Source organism: Tupaia chinensis, unplaced genomic scaffold, assembly GCF_000334495.1.
Source record: "Tupaia chinensis unplaced genomic scaffold, TupChi_1.0 Scaffold148607_1, whole genome shotgun sequence".
NCBI lineage: Eukaryota > Metazoa > Chordata > Mammalia > Scandentia > Tupaiidae > Tupaia > Tupaia belangeri.
In genome coordinates, this window is record NW_006208456.1 from 2,832,360 (window position 1) to 2,847,268 (window position 14,909).

General features: G+C 42.8%; 1 protein-coding gene across 6 annotated transcripts in view; it reads right to left on the bottom strand.

The window, feature by feature from the left end:
• The window catches only part of AREL1 (apoptosis resistant E3 ubiquitin protein ligase 1), a 56,016-nt gene that overhangs the window by 27,184 nt on the left and 13,923 nt on the right, over window positions 1-14,909 (bottom strand). For 4 of the 6 annotated variants that reach the window (XM_027769119.1, XM_027769121.1, XM_027769120.1 and 1 more), the window contains exon 2: window positions 6,262-6,582. The gene's annotated coding sequence lies outside the window, so the exon portion shown is untranslated. Of the gene's footprint in view, window positions 1-4,987; window positions 5,031-5,152; window positions 5,260-6,261; window positions 6,583-14,909 lie in introns of those variants that run through there. The other 2 variants (XM_027769117.1, XM_027769118.1) reach the window with 2 other exon arrangements.

Genomic DNA, 14,909 nt, shown 5'->3' on the forward strand with positions numbered 1-14,909 from the left:
CTACAGACTTCCAATCTGTTGATCACTCTAGAAATACCAAAATAGCCACTTACTTTATTGCTAATTACAAAATGCAATAATGAAGCTTTCGTTTTTATAGATCCTGGGTTCCTGAGACAGTTTACCTCCCCCACACAAAGTGATGCTAATTAACATGCAAAGAAGATAATGGAGTCAGTTTCTGCTTGTATTTGACTTCTGGAAGTAATTCGGCTAAGAAGAGTTGCTATAGTGAATGTAAATTTTTTTAAAAGCAAGTATTATTATCATCATGCTGGCATTATGTAATTAAAATGAACTCTGGGTCATCCCAATAATAAGCAGTGGGTAAGTACGCAAAGCCATTTATACTGTTACCAACCAATTTCTCAACCAAATGAACAAACTAATGGGCCCTCTGGAAGATGAGCTCAGCAGAGAGGCCAAGGACAGGAACAAAAGGAGACTGTACTTCTCATCCTACGTGAAACCTGCCAAGATTGGCGTTTGAGGCGGAACTTATTGTTAAACTTGATTCCAGAGTAAGACTTCAGTTTTCATTACTCACTGGTCATTCTGAGCCATCAAAGGAAAAATGCAATGTACACTAGTGTTGCTATCTTACTCCTGAACTTGACCTTAGTATAGGCTATATATGCTCTCCATTCTACGATGCACTGAATTCACTTTCTTTCCAAATCAATATACTCTCAAACGAGAAAGAAAGAAAGGAAAGGAAGAATGGAAGAATTGAGACAGAGAGGCAGAGAAAGGAAAAGAGAAAAAGAACATACCAGGCTAAAAAGCTACCTTAACCACCCCACCAATGGCTGACCCAATCCAGCCCCTTTTATCAGTACTAGATTATTATAGACAAGGTTGCTAGAAATTTCTAAGCTAAGATCTGGTAGGAGCAAAAAACAACTTTTTAAAAAATTTTTTTATTTATTCATTTATTTATTTTGATTTGACAGAGAGACACAGACAGAGAGAAGGTAAGAAGCAAGTCACCAGGTTGAGGACTCAAACCATGGTCAGCCATGTGGAAGTGTCCAGCACCTTAACCACCACGCCACCTGCTGGCCCCAAAACAACTTTCTTTCTCACAGTGCGCTATTATGTCTAAATGTGGTTGACAATTTTGAGAGAGAGGGACTAGCAGATGCCATAATGGTTACTTCACTGGACTCCCATGTAGTCAACTGCGTTCACGTCCTAGACCCAGTGTCTTGAAAGTCAAGCTGTGTGCATGTGCGCGTGTGCCCAAAATCCTGAGAAGAGAATGGAGAAGGGATTGCAGCATGGCCAAGCCCCTGGGTGGTGATTTTTCACTTTCTGTCTGTCTCTGGCGGGCACAGGTGTTCTATAGTAAAACTGTCTCTTAAAAAAAAAGAGAGAGATAGGGACCAGCAGTTAGTATAATGGCTATGTCGCTGGACTCCCATGTAGTTGACCGCGGGTCACGTCCCAAACCCAGTGACTTAAAAACTCATGCCAGGTGCATGTGCATGCGTGCCCAAGATTCTGAGAGGAGAATGGAGAAGGGATTGCGGCATGGCCACCCCACCCCCCGGGGGGGATTTCTCGCTTTCTGTCTCTCTGTCTGTCTGTCTGTCTGGCAAGCGCACACGCCCTATAGCAAAAACCTCTCAAAAAAAAAAAAAGAAGAAGAGATAGATAGAAAATGGTCTATTAGCTCTCCTGGTAAGAATACAACAAAAAGAACCCTCAGAGGGTGAGTAACTTGGGGAATAACCATCTCAAGTTTCATAGAAATCCTAATTTAGTCTGGTGTCTAAAGTCCTACTACAAGAAACCCACAAAAGGAACATTAGAATTGTCAACACACATAGATTAAGCTACTCCCAAAGGGTCTATTATAAAAAGACAGTAATACAGACCCAAGCCGAAACCTCTTTCCCAAGCCAAGTATCTCTTCTCCTGAGACTATGCTGACAAGCTGTTACCATCTCAAAAAGCTTCTATCATCTCTTAAATGGCATCTGTCTGCACCTTGCAGAATGTGCTAGATGATTTGGTGGGACCAAAACTGGCGGCAAGTACTTCCTTAGCTGGATACCATCAAATCTGACCCTCAATGTGAAACTTCTGGTCCTCAGGGACATTACAGCTCTCAGCGGAAAATGCCGTATATATGGATGAGGTCACAGACTTGTGGTCTCGAGTCTCTTGCTCCTTGGAGGGATGAGAGCAGAGCCAAATGTATGCCTTGAGTCACGAGAGCTGCAAGAATTCCTGTCTACATTCTATGACAACCTCCTCTGTGAGACACAGCTGACAACAGTAAGTCAGAGCCTAGGGACTAGTCCCAGAGCTGCGACTAGCTGTGTGACCAACCTGGGCTTTAGAACTGTCACTGTTCTCTAAGAGCTGAGATTAAATCATTTCTAGGGCACCATCTCCTTTAGTATGACATGACTTCAGTGTAACTCCTCACACCCACTAGCATCTAAGAACCAAACAGTGTAACAAATATCCCACTGCTCTCCAATATCGCCCCAGTAATTCTCACCTCCCAGTTTTACCCATGGTCACATTCTGTGCTTGCCCTCCTTCTACATTTCCCCTTTCTGGTTCCTCCTGAATATTCCTGCACAGCTTCCCAACTTTTGCCCTCCAATCACTTTCATTCCAGATTCCACCCATTCTGTAAGCATTTTCTCTCTTTTTTCTTTTTTTTAAGAGAGAGAGATATTTTTGCTATAAGGCACATGCGCTCACCAAAGAGACCAAAAGGAAAAATCACCCCCTGGGGGGATGGCCACACCACAATCCCTTCTCCTCCATTCTCCTCTTGGGATTTTGGGCACATGTGCACACGCACCTGGCTTGAGTTTTAAGCCACCAGGTCCAGGACTCGAACTGTGATGGGCCATGTGAGAGTCCAGTGACGTAACCATTATGCCATCTGCTGGTTCTGCATTTTATGTCCTCTTACCAACCTTGTCAGGAGCTCTCTCTGCACTCACTCTCTCTGCTACATCTAACCCCACACTATTCTCCTTGACCCTATCTCCCATAATACCTCATCAATCATTCTATGATCTATCCAAATCATATCTTTTACACTTTTACACAAACACTGTGAAATGTCCCATCTCCAAGTCTTTTTAAAAGTAATCTCCTCTCCCTAGAGTATCCTTCTCCCTCTCAGTCTCTATCCATGAAACATCTCCTGATCCTAAGGTCAAGGAAAATTCTATGCCCTGCTCCCAGAAATAGTCTCTGATCCCTGATTTAGAAATTCCTTTCCTCCTCTTGGGACCAGCAGTTAGCGTAATGGCTATGTCACTGGACTCCCACATAGTTGACCGCGGTTCATGTCTTGGACCCGGTGGCTTAAAACTCACGCCGGGCATGTGTGCGTGCATGCACAAGATCCCGAGAGGAGAATGGAGAAGGGATTGCGGTGTGGCCATCCCTCCGGGAGGTGATTTCTCGCTTTCTGTCTCTCTATCTCTCTCTGTCTGTCTGGCGAGCACATGAGCCCTGTAGCAAAAACCTCTCCAAAAAAAAATAATAATAATTCCTTCCCTCCTTTGAATTGACACACAACTTCATTTTTATTTATCTTACAGCATTTATATTCCATTGTTTAATCTCTTGTTCTATTTTTCATTTCAGAGTGGCAAATAACATGAGGCAAAGACAAGCCTCAAAATTCCTCCTAAGTAGGGAGCCAGCAAGTGATGTGGAGGTTAAGGTGCTGGATCCTACATACAGTTTCGTGGTTCAAGTCTCAGGCCCAGTGGCTTGAGAATTAGGCAGGGTGTATGTGCATGTATGTGTGGCCAAAATCCCAAAAGGAGATTGGAGAAGGGATTGCAGTGTGACATCCCTCCTGGGAGGGGAGGTAATTTCTCACTTCTTCTCTGTCTCTGATGAGCACATGTGCCCTATAGCAAAACGAAAATAAAAATAAAATCCTCCAAAGCAGGCCAGCCAGTTGCCTAGTGGTTAAAGGGGCTAGATCCTACATGGCCAACCATATTGTTTGAGTCTTGAACCTGGCAGCAAGAGAAACATGCCACGTGTGTGTGTGTGTGTGTGCATGCCCAAAATCCCAAAAGGAGGGAGAGATGGAAAATGGATCGCAACACATGACCATCCCCCACATGGAGTGCTTTCTCCCTTTCTCTCTTTTATTTTTAGTTTTTGCTCAGGGTGTGTGTGCTTGCAGGAAAGAAACACACACACACACACACACACACACAAATCACCCCTCCAGAGGGATGGCCACGACACAATCCCTTCTCCTGCATTCTCCTCTTGGGATTTTGGGCACGCATGAATACGCATGCATCTGGCAGCTTGAAAAACTTGCATCATGCAGGGAACCAGCAGTTAGTGTAATGGCTATGTCGCTGGACTCCCACGTAGTCGACCGCGGTTCATGTCCTGGACCTGGTGGCTTAAAACTCACGCCGGGCGCGTGTGCGTGCGTGCCCAAGATCCCAAGAGGAGAATGGAGGAGAAGGGATTGCGGCGTGACCATCCCCCCGGGGGGTGATTTCTCGCTTTCTGTCTCTATGTCTCTCTCTGTCTGGCTGGCGAGCGCACGCGCCCTACAGTGAAAATCTCTCCAAAAAAAAAAATCTTGCATCATGCAGATGGTCATATGGATTCCAGCCACTTGAACCAGCACAACGCTAGCTGACCCTTCCCTCTGTCTTATGTTCTCTCTCTCCAATGAGTCCATACACTCTCTGGCAAATTTTTTAAAAGAAAAAAATCTTCCAAAGCATCCAATATAATTGCATATAGTAACTGCAGTAAATACAAGCAACATATCTGCTGAACTGATAGAATCAAATGTTTGTTCTTTTTGCCATCCAGGAAAGTGACTCAAGCCTACATCTACGTGCAAAGCCTAAAGCTCTCAGCCTTGTACAACACTGAATCATAAAAAAATGAAATCATCGAGATAACAAAGTATTTGGGAATAGAAAAGATTTAGAAAAACAGGTAAAAATATGAAAAACATTACCCAATCTTACTGTGAGGAATTTCACATTGCGATTAAAATTAGAAAGATAAACTCTTATGGTTCTTCTTCTTTTTTCTTTTTTATCTTTTGAAATAAAAACAAAATATGACAAAGGAAAGTGGAATGCAATACAAATTATCTAGAGCAGAAATAAAACTTGCTCACTGAAAAATCCTGGTCAAGTTGCTTAATACTATAGCACTCTGGGAACAGCAGTTGGTGGAATGGCTATGTCACTGGTCTCACGTGTAGTCGACCGTGGTTCGAGTCCCAGACCCGGTGGCTAAAACTCACGCTGGGTGCATGTGCATGCATGCCGAAGATCCTGAGAGGAGAATGGAGAAGAGATTGCAGCATGGCCATCCCCCAAGGGTATGATTTTTTGCTTTCTGTTTCCCTGTCTCTCTCTGTCTTTCTGGTGAGCACACAACCCCCTAAAGCAAAAATCTCTCAAACAAACAAACAAACAAACAAACAAAACAAAACAAACAAACAAAAAAAAAAACTACAGCACTCTGGCCCATACTACCTGCGAGAAATGGGGGAAATGCTTGAAGACCCCTGACTCGGGAATGTTGGAAAGTTGACTAATAGGCCATATTCTTTTGCTTTTTTGGAGAATAAAAATTTATAATGATAATGTTAAATAAAATCCAGTCTCAATATTAAGGATCAGTTGTGAAAAAGTCTTGTCGTAATAGGGGACATTTTTTCTTCATATTCAAAATTGCCCTTAGCAGGGCAAAGTCAATTCTCACTGCGACTGTGGGCTTCAACAGCTAGCTAGCCCTTGCAAAAAAAATAAATAAATAAAAAGGCTTAGGAATTGGTTGCTGGATCTGTATTCTGCATTTTACCAAATCTTTAAGAGACAGGGTCTCTTATGTTGCCCTGGCTGGTCTAAAACACAGGGTCCACCAGCCTCAGCCTCTAGAGCAGATGGGACACTACAAGCATGCACCACTGTACCCAGCTCCACTAACTGAACCTTTTTTATTTTAATTGTCAGAGGGCACATACACAGTCACCAAAGAGAGACAAGAGAAAGAGATGGAGAAAGCACCCCCTACTGTGACATGGTCTCATTGCAGTCCCTTCTTCATTTTTCCACCCTGTTGGGATTTGGGGTATACACACAAGCCCAGTGTTTCCTTCAAGCCACTGGGACAGAGACCAGAACCATATTTGGCCACGTGGGACCTAGCTCCCTTAACCCCTAGGTCATGTGGCTGGCCCACCAAAACCTGAAATGTTAACTAGGTCTATTACCTTACCTTTAAACGCGGGCCCATGTTCTGAGAACCAAGTGGAACACTCCTATTCATCAAGGGAGGCAACTCCTGCCCCCTTTCACCTTGTCTTCCACCTTGTCTGCCACATGAAAGAAAAAAGCTGCAAGGTCAACAGAAAGCCTCTGTCCATCAGACCTTCACTGCATATGTCACAAGCAGAGGGTCAGTGTTCTGGAACAAACTGCATGAATTCCAGCGTGGTGAAATACAGCCCAAGAATATATCATTTCTGGACTTCCCACTAGTGCCGGGTAAAACCAATTGCCAAAAGATGCATCTATTCTGGTGTCCCAGGATCCTACCCTAAAAAAGAAAAAAAGAAAAAAATGTCAATATAATAGGTTTTACTTCTAAAAGAAATTCCCCAGGAAACAACAAAGACCCAGAAGAAACCCTGGGGCGCTAAATATAACAAACGGTTGGAAAACTACAACTGAGCATTTCCAATTAAAACTCCAGCTCCCCTGAGACCATCCTCCAACTCCACAAGAAAAGTCAACTGGCAACTATGCTGCCTTAATGATGTTCCTTCCAGAAAGTCAGTACTTCTGGTGGTGCCAACCCTTCAGTAGAAGCAAATCAGGACACAAAAAATTTTTGGAGAGGTTTTTTGCTATAGGGCGCGTGCATTCGCCAGACAGAGAGAGACAGAGAGACAGAAAGTGAGAAATCACCCCCCAGGGGGGATGGCCACACCGCAATCCCTTCTCCTCTATTTTCCTCTCAGGATTTTGGGCATGCATGCACACGAGCCTGGCATGAGTTTAAAGTTGCCAGGTCTGAGACTCGAACTGTGGTCAACTTCATGGGAGTACAGCAACATAACCATTATGCCATCTGCTCATCCCAATATAGTCATATACTGTAACTCTAAAGATTAAAAAAAATACTACTTAACAGCTCTCTATCAGATCAACAAAAAATCCTGGAGGTAAATTTGAAGTTCTATAATCTTTATTTTTAATTGTTTCAAATTTTGATTTCTGGCTCACATATATTCAATTAAAAAATAAAGATTATAGAGTGTCTCTTTAGGTAATTTAATGTGCATCTAGGCTTGAGAGCCATTAATTTAATCCATTTCTATAATAGATATGAAAATGGAGAACAGGTAAGGGAAAAAAAGTGCCTTAAGTCAAATGGTCCCTTGGTGTCAGAGTCCAACCATGAACCTGAGGTTTTTCTGTCTTCTAGTTGGGGATTCATTATTAAAACTGTTTCATATTCTGCCATTTTCCTGAAATGACCCATGCTCCCAGGGGCCTGTCATGAGTTAAAAGCCCCCAGGTCCAGGACACGAACCATGGTTGGCTACATGGGAGTCCAGCGACATAGCCATTATGCTAACTGCTGGTCCCTCCGGACACAAATTTAAAGAGTGAGCCTCATCAGGAACACAGGCCCAGTTACAGTTTCACAGGGTTGAAGCACAGGGTCTGCGGACAACTGTGAAGAGAAATGAAACAAAAGCACAGGTGGGGCTGGCATAGGATGGGAGAGTTGATCTGTGTTGTATAAAATCCTTGATTTTTTTTAGGTCTAGATCTTTAAAATCAGAGACCCGTCTTGAGATGCAAAATGAAAAGTCACAAACATTTGTAAAGTAGGAAAAAGGAAGTTTTAATAGAAAAGTGAAGACTTTAATAGAAAAGAAGTACACCTCCATCCGTGAAAGGCATGTGTGTGGGCAGCTGCCGGACAACTATAATACTACTGGGCATGGGGTTAGGTTATACATTTATTCTAAGAGCTGGTATTGAATACTTAGCAGGGAAGGTTTGTTACAGTATTTGGCTTCTTTGAATTTGTGGGTTTTTTACTGTGCTTGCATATCTCTTTCACAGGTAAGGGATTTAATGACCTAATTCCACAAACTCAGTGTGGACTTAGAAGGTATGAGCATCCTTGGGGACCAGCAGGTGGCGTGGTGGTTAAAGAACTGGATACTCCCACATGGCTGACCACAGTTAGAGTCCAGGACCTGGTGGCCTGCTTTCTCACTTTCTCTCTCTCTCTCTCTCTCTCATCAAATTAAAATGAATGAACAAATAAAATTAAAATAGATAATTCTTTAAAAAACAAAAAAAGAAGGTATGAACATTCTTATTTGGATGAACTGCCCAATTAGTTTATTGCTGCAGTGGGAATCAGGATGTTGACCAAAATATCTTGTTGGGCCCTTTTGTATTTATGAAGAATGATAAGAGGGAAATTAGCAACCATTTCTATATGCCTTTCTCAGGTACTAAAGAATAAAAATGAGATCTGCCCTCCCTTCCGTAGGAGGCATTTTCATGGAGGGCCTGGTTTAACTCCTGATAAGTTGTGACTGATGTGACAGGTGTCTCTACTATTTTCTTAGAACTATCTGCTCATTTCTGACTATCTGCCTATCATAGGGCCAGAATCATAAAGGTCTTACATGCCATAAAAAGGAATCAAGAAAATATTTAGCTGGAAAGGAGAAACTAACAAAGAGTATTTATCGGGAACCAGCAGTTAGCATAATGGCTGTGTCGCTGGACTCCCACGTAGTGGACCGCGGTTCGCGTCCCGCACCCGGTGGCTTAAAACTCACGCCGGGCGCGTGTGCGTGCGTGCCCAAGATCCCGAGAGGAGAATGGAGGAGAAGGGATTGCAGCGTGACACCCCCCGGGGGGTGATTTCTCACTTTCTGTCTCTATGTCTCTCTCTGTCTGGCGAGCGCACGCGCCCTATAGCGAAAATCTCTCCAAAAAAAAAAAAGAGTATTTATCTATCTACTTATTTATTTATTAAATGCAGGTGCCAGCAGGTGGCATGGTGGTTAAAGACAATGGACTCTGAAGTGATCAACAGCAGTTAGAGTCCTGGATCTGGCACTTGCTTTCTCACACCTCCGCCCTCCCCCTCTGGTGAGCACATGTGCCCAATAGCAAATTTTAATAATAACAGTAATAATAAATAAATAAAATTAAATAATTCTATTAAAATATTGGCCACAGTCGGGCCATCAGGTGGTGGTTAAGGCACTGGACTCCCACACTGCCAACCACAGTCTGAGTCCCAGACCTAGCAGCTTGGGAATCACACCACACATTCCCAAAATCCCACAAGGAGAAGAGAGAAGGAACTGAGGCTGGTCATCTCCATAGAGGGTACCTTCTCACTTCTCTCTCTCATCTCTCTTTCCAGTGAGCGCACATGCCCTATGGCAAAAATCTTGAAAACAGATTTTTTTTTTTTTTTGCCTAACATAATGGTTACATCACTGGACTCCCATGTGGTCGAATTACAGTTCGAGTCCCAGACCTGGTGGCTTAAAACTCATACCAGGTGCATGTGCGTGTGTGCCCAAAATCCTGAGAGGAGAATGGAGGAGAAGGGATTGCAATGTGGCCATCCCCCTGCGGGGGAGGAGTGATTTCTCGCTTTCTCTCGGTCTCTCCAGCAAACGTATGTACCCTACAGCAAAAATCTCTCTCAAAAAAATATTAGGGCAAGTGTGCTCACTGGAGAGAGCTAGAGAGGAAGAGAGGGAGGTGAGAAAGCACCCTCCAGAGGGAATGACCCTGTCACAGTCCCTTCTCTTCCATTTTCTTCTTGGGATTTCAGGCACACATGCACACACATGTGCCTGGCATGTTTTTCAAGCTGCTGTGTCTTGGATTCAAACTGTGCAGCTGCCCATGCCAGCCACCTTAACCATTGTGACAACTGGCTGGCCCACTAACAAAGCTTCAAAATCTAATCTATCAATAGTAACTTAAGTAACTTAAGTTACTTCTCCTTTTGTGCCAACATATGCATTTCCAGGACACAGTTAAACAAAGGATTTTTTTTTAAATTCATTTCTTCCATGAGTGAGAGACGGAGAAAAAGGGATAGAGACAGAGGTAGAGATACAGAATTCCCAACAGTCTTTTTCTTAAAGAATTATTTATTTAATATACATATATTTTTAATTTTCTATAGGGCACATGTGCTCACCAGAGAGCAAGAGAGAAAGAAAGAGAAAGTGAGAAAGCAAGCTGTCAGGTCCAAACTGCGATCGGCACCCCAACCACCTGCTGGCCCCTCCCAACAAAGTCTTGACTCCACAATCTAGCTTCAGCCAGCCTGGATCTTGAGATGCCCAGCACACTCAGGGAGGTCTCCAGATGTGAACCAGTAACCTTCCCACATGGATCTGCTTTGAATAGGGCATCACATTTTACCACTGCATCTGTCAAGCCCCACAAAGTTGATTTTAGCTTTAAAATAGTAAAATGTGCCACAAGGAGGGGAGGACTATGAATTTTCCAAATAAAGTAAATAAGTGAAATCCAATAAATTCAGTTAACTCCAAAAGATATTAAAGCCTGATAAAATCAGGTAACTCTTTAAGATATTCAGATGCCAAATATAGCAGAAAAGGGGCTTATGGCCATGCATAAACAGCTAAGATAAATGAGACTACAAATCACTAAATGAAAAAAAGACAGTCTTACCACGTAGCAAGAACTGCACTGCTTCATACATATTAATTCACAACCCTAAGACACAGACATGATTATCCCTGATGAAAAAACTGGGATACAGAAAGGTTAAAGAACTTTTTCAAGATTACACACAATAGTAGTAGAGCCAAATCAAACCCAGACGACCTGGACCCAGAATCCATGCTTTTAATGATTACTCTGCTGTCATTCTACTATGGGAAACCAAGGAAGAAAACACAACGTTAATAAGAACAGTTCAGAATGAGTGAAAGCCAGCCGATAAAATAAGTTAGCAAACTTTCATAATTAAAATAAACAAGTCCATGCATTTATTTTAAAATATGGCACCAGACCTGCCAAGCACATGAGCCAAAACCTGGGTCAACTAGCAATTGGAACCAGCCTAAAGGATCTGCAAGCAAGAGAACAGTTATGTAAACTGGGAAGCGAGCTCTATGAAAGAATGTAGCATAAGGATTTTAAAATGATGCTTTTAAGGAATAACAATACAGGGAAATGCTCGCAAATAAAATGTTAAATGAAAAAACAGGCACGAAATTGATTATATGGCACAAGCCCAATTTTAGAAATATAACATTTTACTGGGTCATCAGAAAAGTCATGAAGTAATGTTCTATGTTTTTCGATGCAAAAATGCATCATGACTTTTCCAACCCAATGTAAAGACTAGAAAAAATAAACATGCCAACAGCAGTCTTCTCTTTGTATACTGAATTTTTTATCTTCTACCTATCCTATTTATTATTTTCCAATATTTTAATGATGCAAGGACATGTAAAAGTTTCTATTTGTGGAGAACATAACACTTTGTAGGGTCTTATTTTTCTAAAATAAGTAAGTTACCACTTTTTTTTTTTTTGGGGGGGGGAGAGGTTTTTTTTTCGCTATAGGGCGCGTGCGCTCGCCAGACAGACAGAGAGAGACATAGAGACAGAAAGTGAGAAATCACCCCCCAGGGGGGATGGTCACTCCGCAATCCCTTCTCCATTCTCCTCTCGGGATCTTGGGCACACATGCACATGCGCCCGGCATGAGATTTAAGCCACCGGGTCCGAGACGCAAACCGCGGTCAACTACGTGGGAGTCCAGCGACATAGCCATTACGCTAACGGCCGGTTCCCAGCAAGTTACCACTTTTTCAAGTAAGGAAAAACCAATAGTATAAAGAAACTAAGAAAAGAGAACGTAATGAACTTTTATTTCTATTCATTATAATCTCAGTGGGTTCCTAAACTTGTGATCAGCTGGTCATGCACTGCATAATGACATTTTGGGCAACAACAGACCACACAGATGATGGTCGTCCCTTAAGATTATAATAGGATATATCACATAGCCCAAGAGTATAGGAGGCTATACCATTTAGCTTTGTGTAAGGACATCCTAAGATGTATGCATGAAATTGCCTAACAACACATTTCTCAGAAAGTATTCAGTCATTATGCAATGTATGACTTTTTTTTTTTTTTAGGCTTTTGTCACAGGGTGTGTGCACTCACTGGAGAGACAGAGAGAGAGAGAGGGAAAGTGAGAAATCACACCCCAGGGTGATGGCTATGCCACAATCCCCTCTCTTCTATTCTGCTCTTGAGATTTGGGGCCCACATGTACAGCACCTAGTGTGATTTTCAAGATACCAGGTCCAGAAATTGAACTGCACGAGGCCATCTGGAGTCCAGCACCTTAACCACCACACCACCTGTGTAACCAACTCTATTTGATTATTAAGTAAGTCCTAGTTCTAACATAATCTTTACTGTCTCCACCATGAACTCCCATGCTTACCCCAATTTTTCAGTGCCTCTAGTGAGCTTCAAGATTCAAATCAAGGGGACCAGCAGTTAGCATAATGGCTATGTCTCTGGACTCCCACGTAGTTGACCGCGGTTTGCATCTCGGACCCGGTGGCTTAAAACTCATGCCAGGTGCATGTGTGTGTGTGCCCAAGATCCCGAGAGGGGAACAGAGGAGAAAGGACTGCGGCATGGCCATCCCCCCTGGGGGGTGATTTCTTGCTTTCTGTCTCTCTGTGTCTGTCTGGTGAGCGCACGCGCCCTATAGCAAAAACCTCTCAAAAAAAAAAAAAGTAAAAGATTAAAATCAAGCACCCTCTTCTCCCTTTCTGGTCCAGTTCTCAGGCCTCTCTGAGACATGTATCTATCCCACACAGAATCAATCATTTTCTCTTTTGTAATACTCTCATGCTGATGATACTTCTATTACAGCATTTACTACTCATATACTATTCTCTCCTAATAGATTGCCAATCCCTAAGGACACTGAGTCTTACCCATCTTTGCCTCTGCGTGGCTAGTCCAGTGGTGTTCAACTCTATTCCCACAGAGTCTGTACTTTCATAAGATCCCAGGCCAGCTAGTCCGCATGGTGGTTAAGGTGATCCCACACGGCTGACTGGTAGTTTGAGTCCTGGACCAGGCAGCTTGAGAAACATGTTGGGTGCATGTGCATGCATGACCAAAATAGCAAGGAGGAGAACGGATTGCAGTGTGGCCACTCCTGCTTCCCCGTGGGGGTGGGTAATTTCTCAAACTCCCGCCCCTCCAGCAAGCATATGCACTCTACAGCAAACTATAAATAAATAAGTAAATAAAAAGATCCCCAGGTGATATCTGTCTATGCACATGAAAATCTGAAAAGCACATTCTAGACTCTAGAGCAGTCACCCCAAGGGGCCCAACATTCTGTATCTCTAACAAGTTCACAGGTAATGCTGATCTTATGGACCACAGTTTCAAGAGCAAAAGTCCAAAGTAGGAGCTGGGAAACTATAGCCTGCAGGTCAAACCCTGACAGTCCCCTTGTCTTATAAAAGCAGAATGAAAACAGTCAAGTGAACCACCTGTTTTACATGCTGTCCATGGCTGCTTTCGCACTACAATGGCAGCGCTAACTATGGCCCACAAAACTTTACTATCTGACCCTTTGCAGGAAAAGTGTACCAATCACTGGTGTAGAAGTCTTAGTCTTAAAACTACAAACTGCTGAGTGTAAATGAATGCATTTATAAATTAAAGAAAGCATAATAGCCATTTTCTTCTAGTTCTACTATCCCTTTAGGAAAAGAGCTATAAAACTTGCAAAAATATGCAAATGTTTCTCATTTAAAAGCTTTATGCCTCCCACAGCCCAAGCAGAAATTTTACACATTTTCCTAAATACATATTTCATACAATCATGCCTATATTTCACTAAATCTGATATCTTAAAACCCATAACTCAGGGACCAAATACTGTATCCTGGTTCTTTAAATTATTACAACGCCTATTACTGATGGGGGTCTCTCTTTTTTTTAAGTTTCTTTTTTTCTTTCATGACCGTGAGATGGAGAAAGACAGAGAGTACCCTAACAGGGCCCTGATGCTGCAATCCACCCCCAGTCTCAGCCAGCCCTAGATCATGGGACACACATGCCTGGCAAGCTCAGGGAGGTCTCCCAATGAGAAACTAGAATCTTCGCATGTGAGTCAGCCTCACAGAGCACTGAGTTTTACCACTGCACAACCATCTGGCCCCCTCGGTCTCTATTTTAAAGTGCTACCCTAAAAAATTGAAAAAAAAAAAAAAAAAAACTGATGTGAAAGTCCACTTCAGAATTCTGGCACACAGGGACCAGCAGTTAGTGTAATGGCTATGTCACTGGACTCCCATGTAGTTAATTGCAGTTCAAGTCCCAGAACTGGTGGCTTAAACTCAAGCCGGGCGTGTGTGCGTAGGTGCCCAAGATCGAAGATCCTGAGAGGAGAATGGAGGAGAAGGGATTGTGGCGTGGCCATCCCGGGGGGTGATTTCTCGCTTTCTGTCTGTCTCTCTGTATTTCCGGCTAGTGCGCACGCCCTATAGCTAAAAGCTTTCCAAAAAAAAAAAAAAAAAGAATTCTGGCAAACACAATGCTAGTGTCAATCAAAACACAGGAGCTCAAGGATAACCTTCTGACTTTCACAAAACAAGACAGGACAAAGGAAGGATGTTTGCTTTTAAGACATCTACATATAAGCACCAGTCACAGGTCCAGGGATATCAAATTTTAAAAACAAATGATTCAATTATCTAAAGGTACACAGGTTAGAGTGGTCTAAGTAAAGCAGTTCCAGGAAATAAAGTGAACCATCAGATACTCTGGATAGTGA